General features: G+C 46.6%; 1 protein-coding gene across 3 annotated transcripts in view; it reads left to right on the top strand.

Moving 5' to 3' along the window:
* Positions 1–13,164, top strand: part of ABAT (4-aminobutyrate aminotransferase) — a 107,576-nt gene that overhangs the window by 27,402 nt on the left and 67,010 nt on the right. Inside the window, exon 2 of one of the 3 annotated variants that reach the window (XM_077984771.1) lies at positions 12,684–12,807. The exons of 1 other annotated variant lie outside the window; for it this stretch is intronic. The gene's annotated coding sequence lies outside the window, so the exon portion shown is untranslated. Of the gene's footprint in view, positions 1–7,861; positions 8,393–12,683; positions 12,808–13,164 lie in introns of those variants that run through there. One more of the 3 variants, XM_028840669.2, reaches the window with a different exon arrangement.

A 13,164-nucleotide genomic window follows, 5' to 3' on the forward strand; every position in this document is an offset into this window, starting at 1 on the left:
TGGAGGGTGGAAGCCTGAACTTGATCATTCCCTCTAATTCTCATCCCATCTAGGCAAAAGGAGACTTGCTGGGAGAGAGAAATTAATTGTTCAGTTTATTATCAGTTCTTAAAAAAAATTATCAGCTCAAAAAAAAAATACACAAAAAATTAGCCAGGCATGGTGGTGCAACACACCAGTCGTCCTAGCCAATAGGCTGAGGTGGGAGGATCACCTGAACCCTGAATGAAAAGCTGCAGTGAGCTGTGATTGCACCACTGCACTCCAGCCTGGGCAACAGAGTGAGACCCTGTTTCAAAAAAAAAAGAGGCCAGGCATGGTGGCTCATACCTGTAATCCCAGCACTTTGGGAAGCCAAGGTGGGTGGATCACTTGAGGCCATGAACCTGCCTGGCCAACATGGTAAAACCTCGTCTCTACTAAAAATACAAAAATTAGCTGGGCATGGTGGCATGCTCCTGTAATCCAGCTACTCGGGAGGCTGAGGCACGAGAATCACTTGAACCTGGGAGGTGGAGGCTGCAGTGAGTCATGATCGTGCCACTGCACTCTAGCCTGGGAGACAGAGCAAGACCCTGTCTCAAAAAACAAAGATACTCATGCAAACAAATATGTAAGTACTAACTGATGAATGGAAAGAATTACACAAGGAGCTCTAAGAAATTACAGCAAGACAATTGTATTTCCACAAGAAGGTTTATAAATGCTTCTCCGAAGAGATAACATGGAGTGTTTGAGACCTCAGTGATTCCTAGGTTTTGGCTAAGGAGGAGTGAGGGAAGCAGACTTGGCTGCAAGAATGGCGGGAGCAAAGGCCCTGAGGCTGCAGAGCTCTGTGCCCTCCAGGAATCAGAGGGTGGAATGGGTGGGGTGGCATGTCAGGACTCAGGAAAGAGAGGCAGGCAGAAGTGGGTTAGGCAACGTCCCAGATGCTTCATGAAAGGCTGGGAGCCACCGCTGAGCTGAGAAGTGACAGGCTAGGGCAGTGGAGGCTGGAAGATGACTCTCTCCCCATGCTAGTGAGCAATGCCCATGGTGGTCTAGCAGGATAATCACTTTTTTGTTGTTTTTTTTGAGACCAGGTCTCCCTCTGTCACCCAGGCTGGAGTACAGTGGTGCAATCACGGCTCACTGCAGCCTCGACCTCCCAGACTCAAGCCATCCTCCCACCTCAGCCTCCCTAGTAGCTGGGACTACAGGCACACACTACCATGCCAGGCTATTTTTTTTATTTTTATTTTTAGTGGAGACGGGGTTTCATTATGTTGCGCAGGTCTCCAGCTCCTAGGCCCAGCAATCCTACCATCTCAGCCTCCCAAAGTGCTGGGATTACAGGCATGAGCCAATGTGCCCAGCCCAGAGTTAGAGACAGTTTAGAGGCAAATGAGAGTCCCTTTTCTTCCTCCCTTCCCTAATTTCACCCTCAAGCTGATGACTATGTAATTGTGGTTATGTTCAAGAAGTGAGAGCTAAAATGTGATTTACCTTTATGTCAGTTTGCAAGAGGCAAGAGAGAAGTTTACCTTTCTAAAACAGCAGCCACACTGTGGAACCTAAAAGCTAGCTAGACTTAACTCCGGTGCATCCTAGCCAGGAATTAGGGAACTTTTTTTAAACTTTACTTATTTATTTTGTAGAGACAGGGGCTTCGCTGTGTTGCCCAGGCTGGTCTTGAACTCCTCAGCTCAAGCAAACCTCCAGCCTTGGCCTCCCAAAGTGCCGCGATTATAGGAGTGAGCTACTGCACCCGGGCAGGAGTTAGGGATATTGGCAACCCCAGGTTATCATCCCAGAACCAGTCATGAAACTCACGAAATCATCACCGCCATCCTCATCTCCAAGAGAATCTTGCCAGTACTTGCATGTCATAATTAAAATCGGTGGTCAAACTTGGCCTGAGTAGGAGGAGAAAGCTGGAACCAGTGGACTTCCTGAGATGTGATCCCATGAAAGAATGAAGTCCGCCTTGTGTTCCTACGGGTAGCTGCTCTGGAGGGTGGAAGCCTGAACTTGATCATTCCCTCTAATTCTCATCCCATCTAGACAAAAGGAGACTTGCTGGGAGAGAGAAATTAATTGTTTGGTTTATTATCAGTTCTTAAGGTCTCACGCTGGTCAGAAGTTCAGAATTAGTTGCATACTTTTTAACTCAAGAGACAGGGTCTTGCCATGTTGCCCAGGCTGGAGTGCAGTGGTATGATCGTAGCTCACTGCAGCCTCAAACTCCCGGGCTCAAAGGATCTTCCTGCCTCAGCCTCCCATGTAACTGGGACCACAGGTGCACACCACCACACCTAGCTAATGGTTTTTTATTTTCTGTAGAGACAGGGATGGCGGTGGTGGGGTGGCGGAGGTGGGGGGACTCAGGGACAGGGCTGTGTCTCACTTTGTTGCCCAGACTGGTCTTAAACTCCTGGGCTCAAGCAGTCTCCCTGCCTCTGCCTCCCAAGGTGCTGGAATTACAAGTGTGAGCCAGTGCACCTGGCCAATCAAATTCTTTAAAATTAACTCCCACAGATTAAATTCTTTTCTTAGGGATTTAAATTTTACAGACACATGACTGACATGTAATAAATATTCGGCATTCATTGGCAAGAACAGGAGAAGCCAGGTTGCTGGATGAGCTTTGGGCTTTGGTTCAAACTGCAGTTCCCCAGGTAAATAGCTCCGAGATCTGGGGCATGTTCTAAACTACCTGCGCTTTATTTTCTCCCTCTGTAGCTTGTAAGAGCACCTACTCCACAGACTCATGAGAATAAACAGAGGTGCTCAATAAACGGTGGCCAGTATTGTTATTTAAGGTTTAGTCTCACTTTAGGTGTATGTCAGTCCCACCTTAGCTACATTTTCCAGTGAGTCACACCTGGCTACCAAGTGCCTGAAATGGGGTTCGTCTGAACGGGGATGTGCTGTAAGCGTAAAACACACATCTAATTCTGAAGACTTGGTATGCCAAAAAGGATATCAAAATATTAACATTTCACTAATTCGTTTTCATAGTAATTAGTTTTATGCTAATTTATGACATGGTGAAATGATGAGATTTTGAGGACACATCAGGTTAAATAGAATTAATATTAATTTCTTTATTTTTAGTGATTTATTTTTTAATGTATTATTTATCTTTTTTCGATTTTTGCCTTTTTCCATGTGTTCTAAAAAATGAATTTTATCTGTTTCTTTTCTTTTTTGATGTGACCACTAGAAAATTTTAATTGACACACGTGACTCACATTTATATTTCTTTTCTTTTTTTTTTTTTTTTTTTTTTTGAGATGGAGTCTCACTCTGTCGCCCAGGCTAGAGTGCAGTGGCATGATCTCAGCTCACTGCAACCTCTGCCTCCTGGGTTCAAGCGATTCTCCTGCTTCAACCTCCAGAGTAGCAAGGATTACAGGTGCCTGCCACCGCACCCAGCTAATTTTTGTGTTTTTAGTAGAGACGGGGTTTCACCATGTTAGCCAAGCTGGTCTCGAACCCCTGGCCTCAAATGATCCGCCTGCCTTGGCCTCCCAAAGCGCTGGGATTACAGGCGTGAGCCACCACGCCAGGCCTATATTTATTTTCAATCGTACAGGTCTAAAGGCGTGATATAGAAAGTAGCAATGGTTAAGGAATGAGAAAAGCGTGGACGTGGCAATCAGAAAGATGTAGGGGCTTATCAGGGTAGCAGTACTCTCTGTATGCTATTAGAACAGTCAGTTAACCTTTTTTTTTGAGGCAGGGTCTCACTTTATCACCCAGGCTGGAGCGCAGTGGCACAATCTCAGTTCACTGCAACCTCTGCCTCCTAAGCTCAAGCCATCCTCTCTCCACCACCTGAGTAGCTGGGACTACAGACGTGTGCCGCCACTCTTAGCTGATTTTTGTATGTTTGTATTTTTTTGGTAGACACCTGCTTTCACTATATTGCCCAGGCTGGTCTTGAATTCCTGAGCTCAAGGAATCCGCCCACTTTGGCCTCCGGAAGTGCTGGGATTACAGGGGTGAACCACCAAGCCCAGCCAGTTAACCTCTGTGTGCCTCCACTAATATCTGTGAAATGGAAGCAAAAATCCCTAGCACAAAAGCACTGTTTCAATCAATGAGATAATATATAGAAAGTACTTAGCTCAGTCCTAGCACAAAACAGGTGCTCAAACACAAATAAAGGTTATAGCTTTTGTTACATGTGTTAGGGATGTTTAGTATTCAGAAGGGGGCTAAGTAAACTCTGAAGACAAATGAATAACAGTAACTCTCATTTGTTTAGCAAGATGGACTTTCGCGTGCCATTTTTACCTCCATGTCGACATTTGATCTTCAGAATGACCGTGGGAGGTATGGTCAGCCCCTTAGGGAGATGAGAGGCTGGGCACAGTGGCTCACACCTTTAATCCCAGCACTTTGGGAGGCGAGGTGGGAGGATTGCTTGAGCCCAGGAGTTCATAACCAACCTAGGCAACATAGCGAGACCCCGTCTCTACAAAAAATAAAAATAAAAACATTACTCAGGGGTGGTAGTGCATGCCTGTAGTCTCCAAGCTACTCAGGAGGCTGAGATGGAAAGATTGCTTGAGCCCAGGAGGTTGAGGCTGCTGAGAGAGAGAGAGAGAGAGAGAGAGAGAGAGGGAGAGAGAGAGAGAGAAAGAGGGAGGGAGAGAGAGAGAGAGAGAGAGAAAGGAAGTAGGCTCAGGAGCAAGCACCTTCGCATCTGAGCAGGAACTAGAACTAGGCCTTCTTGTACCAACCTTCTGGATTCTCTCAACTTTCCAAGCCTCCAAAGTGTGTTTCTGTGTTTACCTCACTCTCTGGTTAGGTGGTTTCTACAGGAGTCTTTTTTTTTTTTTTTTTTTTTTGATACGGAGTCTCGCTCTGTCGCCCAGGCTGGAGTGCAGTGGCCAGATCTCAGCTCACTGCAAGCTCCGCCTCCCGGGTTCACGCCATTCTCCTGCCTTAGCCTCCCGAGTAGCTGGGACTACAGGCGCCCGCCACCTCGCCCGGCTAGTTTTTTTGTATTTTGTAGTAGAGACGGGGTTTCACAGTGTCAGCCAGGATGGTCTCGATCTCCTGACCTCGTGATCCGCCCGTCTCGGCCTCCCAAAGTGCTGGGATTACAGGCTTGAGCCACCGCGCCCGGCTCTACAGGAGTCTTTAGAACAAGAGAGAAGACCAACATTTATTACAACCAGCAACCAACATTAATCACTTTCCCACATCAGTATGGAAAGCGCCATCGCATTCTTTTTGTCGAATACAGGTTATTCTGCGTGATGGATGTACCCCAGTTTATTTTAACCAGTTCCCACTGATGGACAATTAGGTGATTTTCAGTTTATATAAATGAGGCAAATTCCTTCAAGTAGAATTATGCTAGGGATAAATGGTCTGTGCGCTTACAATTTTACAGATTTTGACAAATTGCTCTCCAAGCCATTTGTATGAATTTCCTCTCCTGCCAGCAATGAATGAAGTGCCAGTTCTCCTGCATCATGAATATGGCCAGATATTTCATGATAAAAAGTCAGTGTGGAGAAAGCAGAGGAAAGGTGAGATGGCAGCTGGGGGGCCGTCAGGAGGTGGGGGCAGCTGTCCAGGTAGGAAACAATGGGTACCCGAACAAGGACAAAGGAAAGGGGGAAAGGGTGGGGCCCAGAGCTACTGCGGAAGTCAAATTCTGTGGTGTGGTGGTGAAGGAAGATAACAGGAAGGAGGAATCAGATTTCTTGAGTTTCTGGTTTAAACAAATGAGTAGGCAGTGGGTCTGTTAATGGAGATGCTCAACATAGGAAAGGAAATCGGTGTAGTGAGGAGAAGATGATGATAACTGTGAGAACATATTGCACTTGATATGAAGGACATCCTACTGAACCAGGGAGAGGATTTGGGGATAGTGAATCATTTGTGGGAACCATGAGTGTGCATGAGTTCTCCCAGCGATGGGTGGGTGGGTAGATAGATGGATGGATGGATGGATGGATGGATGGGAAGATGGATGGATGGATGGATGGAAAAATGGATGGGTAGGAAGAGAAGATGGTTGGAGAGATGGAGGGAGAGAAGGCTAGATGGATGAAAGATTAGACAGACAAAAAAACAGAAACCTAGACTTTATTGTCTTTAGATTGAACCATATGAAATTACTATTTTTGGCCAGGTGCAGTGGCTCATGCCTGTAATCCCAACACTTTGGGAGGCCGGCGGGGAAGGGTGGATCACTCGAGGTCAGGAGTTCGAGACCAGCCTGGCCAACATGGTGAAACCCCCATCTCTACTGAAAATACAAAAATTAGCTGGGTGTAGTCGCTTGTACCTGTAGTTCCAGCTACTCAGGAGGCTGAGGCAGGAGAATCACTTGAACCCGGGAGACTGAGGTTGCAGTGAGCCACGATGGTGCCACCGCACCCCAGCCTGGATGACAGAGCAAGGCTCCGTCTCATAAAAAAAAAAGAAAAGAAAGAAATTACTATTTTTGTTTTAAAAATTACCAAGTGCTTAATTTTTTTTTTTTTTTTTTTTTTTTTTTTTTTTTTTTTTTTTTTTTGAGACGGAGTCTTGCTCTGTCACCCAGGCTGGAGTGCAGTGGCCGGATCTCAGCTCACTGCAAGCTCCGCCTCCCGGGTTTACGCCATTCCCCTGCCTCAGCCTCCCGAGTAGCTGGGACTACAGGCACCCACCACCTTGCCCGGCTATTTTTTTTTTGTATTTTTTAGTGGAGACGGGGTTTCACCGTGTTAGCCGGGATCGTCTCTCGATCTCCTGACCTCGTGATCCGCCCGTCTCGGCCTCCCAAAGTGCTGGGATTACAGGCTTGAGCCACCGCGCCCGGCCAAAGTGCTTAATTTTATACAGGTTGAAATATTTTGGGGGGAAGGATACTGATGTCTACAGTTTACTTTGAAATGCATCAAAAACAGGATGTGATAAAGCACAGGTGGTAATCATGTGAATGGTGGAGGCTAGTGGTGGGTATATAGGGATTTAGTTTAAAATTCTTTCGGCTTTGCTGTGCATTGGAAAGTTTCATTTAAAATCATGGGAAATGGGCCAGGCGCGGTGGCTCACTGGTGAATATTGTCAATTTCATGTGGTTCCCCTCAATTTATGTTTTATTTGGCCAAAAAGATCCTTCCAGGTTCCCAATCTGCAGCATCAACAGATCTGCTCTGTGGAGTCCCCTCTGGTCCTTGTTCTGCCCCGATTTGGGGGCTGGGGGCTGACGTTCCTCCCTCTCAGAGCTCAGGTTGAATTGCCCTAACGTGCTGATTACTGCACCGAGGATGCCGGTATCTGGCTTGTAATAATTATAGATTTCGTCTGCGATTTGATCCCATTGGTTGCCTCGGCAACGGCGTAATAGCTCAACCGAAGCGCTGTCACGGTGATTTAGAACCAGTGTCTCTCTCCTGCAGCCTCCATTCTGGGTGCCTCCACCCCCTTGCCGTCGTCATGGTAACTGATGAGCAGCATGTGACCAAGGGCTCTCTGCCCCCCCTCATGCCCCCTCCCCATCTTGTGACCATCCTCGTTTCCTCTTCTGGACCCCCTGTGGACCCGCGTTGACCCAGCATGGGCTACAATGGGGGAGTTGGGTAATTGCTCCTCTAGGTTCCTCCCTAACCCCCCAGACAGGGTCAGGTGGAGCATGGGAGCCAGAGCAGCCCCTCTGCCTTGGGTGTCCTGGAGATGACTTGATGCCCCCCCACCGCAGCCCCGTCATGGCTGTGGCTGCGTCTGCAACACCGCAACAGCAGACTTCTGGGAAAACCATTTAGGCATCTGAAGCCCTGGATTTCTGCTTTGTCCCTTCAGGGCTTCCTGAGCCTGTTTAAAAAAAAAAAAAAAAATCTAGGAAGAGGCCCCTGGAAGGAAAAAGGGGAGGGAGATAGCCTATTTTACAAGGTCTGAAATGATGTGGCTTTTCCTTCTGGCTTAAACCTAGCTGGGTTTAAAACATCTTTTTAAAAATCTGTATTCTATTTTTTTCTCTCTGTTTATCTCTCTCTTGCTGCCTCTGTTAATCTTTGTTTCTGTGTTGTATTTTTTCTGTTTCTGTCTGAAAACCCTTCTCTTTCTGAATCCATCTTTCAGTCCCTCACGTTCTGTCTCTCCCCTCCTCCTTCACCTTCCCTCCATTCCTCTCCCTTGCGCATTTGCCGGGTTCCAGCTGAGCGCATCCTTTTCCCAAACCTGCTTTGCTTCCAAGGGGCCCTTTTCTGTCTCCTCTACCTGTGCCCATGTTTTGGGACTGCCTGGAAATCCAGGACACCCTCCTGAGGAGGGAGCTGGTGCCCAACAGCACCTCTTAGGATGAACCCAGCCAGCTGCATTCCTGGCCTCTGCAGAATGACATAGAGAAGGCATTTTAAGCAGGCGAGCTGAGCTCGCCACAGGACTCCGACTACCAGGCACCGTGAGTGCAAATGTATATGTGTGTCTGCGTGTGCATGTGCACATGTGTGTGTGCGTGTGCACGTGTGCATCCTTACGTGTGTATGTTATGTATCTTCTGGCATGGGGAGGTGGTGCCAGTGTCTGTCAGTGCCTGTTATCTGTGGTGTTGGGGTGTGCAACTGTGTGGGCACACACCCTTGTGCACCTGTGTACCTGTGTGCACATGCGCCTGGCTCTCTGTGTGGACACACAAATGTACATCACAGATTTTTCAAGGACGCTTTGTGAACACAGCAGGAGGAGACCCTTTAAAGTGGGGACAAAATAATGAAAGATGGATATAGAAATGATGAGATAAGGAATTGCTCTCATCAGTAGGCTCGCAACACCACAGTCTTCCTGCATCTGGTCTTAGGAAATGAAGTGAGAGTCACCTTGAAAAGGCATTTTTGTTCAAGCCCCAAAACAAATCCCTTCCCTTCATTCTAAGGACAAGAACAGCACAAACACACACACCCCTTTCTCTTTGAAACTCAGGGGAATGGAAGGCTCAGGGGGCGCTGTCACTGGGCATTTCAGACAGAGTTTGCAGTGAGAATCTCAGTTGACAGCCTGGGCGGCTCACGCCAAGAGTAGATATCAGGAAGCTCTGGACAGCCGCTCTCTTCACATCTTGTGGCTGATTAGAAGTTCATTTTGAATTTTTTTCCCAGAAGCAGCCTATGCCCCAAGAGGCAACCAGAAGAAAGCAATTTTAGAAAATGCAATTTCATTTGCAGGGCAAGATATGGAATCCTGACAGGTTGCCGCTGAAGCTCCTGCGGTTGGTGTGTGCAAGCTGGTAGCCAGGCCGCTGGTGGACGAAGGGGGTCCTCTGTGCTTTGCATGTCCCTGGGTATTTGGGAAACTTGGCAGCCAGTTGCTCTAAGTGAACCCTGACTCTGGGCACCCTGGCAGAGAGGACAGAGCTGGAGACAAGGACTGGCCTCAGGAAGTTTCCAGTTCAAGTAGGAACAGACCCGATCACACGTGATACTCTCACACTCAGACACACTGCTGCTGCCTGCATTTCCTCCGGGCTGCCATCCCCCTTCCCCTGCCCTGGCCTCTGTCTGCCACGACCCCACCTGCTAAGTGCTAATCATCGTTAAACATCCCCTGTCACTGCTTCCCGGAAATCTTTAATTTCCACCCAAGAACAGCTAACACTATACGCCCTCCTCTACCTGCTGAAATCACTTGGAGCCTCTGACATCAAGTGTCCAACCGACCTCTTTCCCCACATTTGCCCGTGAGCTGCACTTCATTTTGCAAGGACATAAAGAAAACTATGCACACAACTACATGCAAAATGACTGGCTGGGATTCTTAAAATGCCAATGTCTTTTTTTTTTTTTTTTTTTTTTTTTGAGACGGAGTCTTGCTCTGTCACCCAGGCTGGAGTGCAGTGGCCGGATCTCAGCTCACTGCAAGCTCCGCCTCCCGGGTTCACGCCATTCTCCTGCCTCAGCCTCCCGAGTAGCTGGGACTACAGGCGCTGCCACCTTGCCCGGCTAGTTTTTTTGTATTTTTTAGTAGAGACGGGGTTTCACCGTGTTAGCCAGGATGGTCTCGATCTCCTGACCTTGTGATCCGCCCGTCTCGGCCTCCCAAAGTGCTGGGATTACAGGCTTGCGCCACCGTGCCCGGCCAAAATGCCAATGTCTTTTAAAAGGCAAAAGGGCTGAGAAATGGTTCCAGGTTAAAAGAAATAAAAGAGCCATGAGCCCAAATGCAATGTCTGATCCTAGGATGAAGCCTGGATCAAGGGAACAGAAAACATTTGTGGGCTGGGCTCAGTGGCTCACACCTGTAATCCCAGTGCTTTGGGAGGCCGAGGAAGGAGGATCACTTGAGGTCAAGAGTTAGAGACTAGCCTCAGGAATATAGCGAGACCCCATCTCTACAAAAAATAAATATAAAAATAAACTAGCCGGACATAGTGGTGTGTGCCTGTGGTCTCAGCTACTCAGGAGGCTGAGGCAAGAGGATTACCTGAGCCCAAGAGTTCGAGGCTGCAGTGAGCCATGAGCCATGATCATGCCACTGCACTCCAGCCTAGGTGATAGAGCGAGACCCTGTCTCAAAAAAAACCAAAAAAAAATTTGAAGACATTTTAGGGATAAGTGGGAATATCTGAATATAGATTATATATTAGATAATAACATTTTAATGTGAATAGGCCAATAATAAATAAATAAAAGACAATAGTATTTTATTAATGATACCTTCATGAGAGTGACTTTGTATCTCAGATCGTTTGTACTAGGTTATATAAGAGAATATTCTCGTTCTTAGAAGGTACAGGCTGAAGGATTTAAGGATGAAATATCACAACATCCACAACTAACTCTCAAATAATTCAGAAGATAGATAATAGAGTGGGTACAAGTGTGGCAAAATGTTAACAGTTTCTAGGATTACAGGCAGTTGTGGAACTACGTTCATAACTTTTATGTGGGTTTATGTGGGTTTGAAGATTTTCCAGTGCCCAGGCTGGACACTGTGCTTAGCTTTGTGCGTGGATTATCTCATTTCATCCTCAGGGCAGCTTGGGGATGGGACAGCTCTATCACACCCACTTTCCAGTGGAGAAAACAGAGGCAGAGCCAGATGTAAGTCCAGGCCACATTATGCCCCAACCCCCTGTTTTGTGAAATTTAGTACTAAAGATACTACATGGCTGTGTGATGTTGGGCAAATCACTTAACCTCTCTGTGATCTGTTTCCTTTTTTTTTTTTTTTGCTACGAGTGGATAATTATAATATCAGAAGGTTGTTCTGATGGGTATTATGATATCTAAAGAAGTTAGAACAGGGTTTGGCCGAAAGTAAGTGTCTGCTGTTGCTGCTGCTAATTGTATTTGTTGCTGCAAATGTGATCCCAGCACCCTCGCCTTGGTCAGTGATGGGTAAACCTGGAGGGTTTTTTTTTTCTTCTGTACCCAAGGCCTGCTTCATGGGTTTGTGATCTATGTGGTCACACAGGGTCCTGTGTTCAGAAGATCCCCCCATGTCACTGGCTTGCAATTTGTAACCATTTTCTAACAAGGGACCTCGAATATTTATTTGATGCACTGGGTCCCACACGTCATGTAGCCAGCCATGTCTGCACTCCCTTTTTATTGGATCCCATTGAGAGCCTCTCCTAGACTAAACTACTTGTTCCTGAGTCATTGCAGCAGACAGGCCCAGGCAGGCCGTGGCATTTCAGCAGATCAGATTGTATGTTCCTGTGACCACACTCCAATCCTGATGCAATGTCTCAGCCCACACAGGCCAGTACAGTAGCCGTTCATCAGATCTGGTCATTGAACATCTGACACGTGGCTATTCTAAACTCTGATGTGCTGTGAGTGTGAAATTCACACCAGATTTTGAAGACTTAGCATACACACGAAAAATAAATGCACAATATCTTATTAATAACTATATTGATAGCCGGGCATGGTAGCTCACGTCTATAAACCCAGTACTTTTGGGAGGCCGAGGCGGGTGGATCACTTGAGGTCAGGAGTTTGAGACCAGCCTGACCAACATGGTGAAACTTTGTCTCTACTAAAAATACAAAAATTAGCCGGGGGTGATGGCACACACTTGTAATCCCAGCTACTCGGGAGGCTGAGGCAGAAGAATCGCTTGAACCTGGGAGGGGGAGGTTGCAGTGAGTCGAGATCGTGCCACTGCACTCCAGCCTGGCAACAACAGCAAAACTCCATCTCAATAATAATAATAATAATAACTATATTGATTATGTATCAAAATTATTACATTTTAGATACAATGGGTTAAATAAGATACATGAATAAAATTGGTTGCCGCTGTTTTTGCTTTTTTCACATGGCTACCAGAAAATGTCAAATTACCTATGTGGTTTGCATTGAAAGCTTGTGCTATATTTCTGTTGGGCAGGACTGCCTTAGATCAAACTACCTGTGCCTTCATTGTGACTCCAAACCAAACCAGACCAGCAGGTGACAGCCCAGTGAATTGATTTCTACGTTACATTAACTACACTCTGACCTGGTGCTCTAGCTTAGACCAAAGTCTCCCAATCAATCCATCAGGCACCTCTTTCTGTCCCTTTTCTATTCCTTTCCCTCTTGGGATAGTCCAAGACACTGATTTTTATACCCAGTGAGTTTGTCAAGTAGCCTAAAGATATTTTTGAGGCAATGTATTGGGTAAAAAGAAACTGAAGTTGGAATCAGAAGAACTAATTTAAGAATTAAATTAAAATCCCAAATCACCTATTTTTTTTTTTCTTTTAGAGATGGGGTCTCGCTCTGTCACCCAGGCTGATCTCAATCTCCTGGGCTCAAGCGATCCTCTCACCTTGGCCTCCCAAAGTGCTAGGATTACACGTCTGGTCCCGGATCACCTCTTCTCCACGAGGTGAGCTTGGGCGTGTTACTTCTCTGTGCAAGGAAACAGAACAGCACTAGCTTTAAAGCCTCACAGACCCGAGTTTGAAGACTGGCTCTGCCATTGACAAGCTGTGTGACACAGGATAAGCCACAACCGTCTCTGAACCTCAGACTCATCCTCAGTCTTATAGGGTTGGTGATGCATAGTGTGTAATATGGTTGCAAGAATGGAATAAGATGAAGGAGAACAAATGTCCAACCCAGCAACTGGCACATGGCAGGTGTGCGCTTAATCCCTGCATTCTTAGTGGGATCAGTATTCCCAAGAGAGTAAACATTGGTTTATGGGGAAGAAAATAAATCTTACTCTTTATGAATAAAGTAC

Source organism: Macaca mulatta, chromosome 20 (genome assembly GCF_049350105.2).
Source record: "Macaca mulatta isolate MMU2019108-1 chromosome 20, T2T-MMU8v2.0, whole genome shotgun sequence".
Classification (NCBI taxonomy): domain Eukaryota; kingdom Metazoa; phylum Chordata; class Mammalia; order Primates; family Cercopithecidae; genus Macaca; species Macaca mulatta.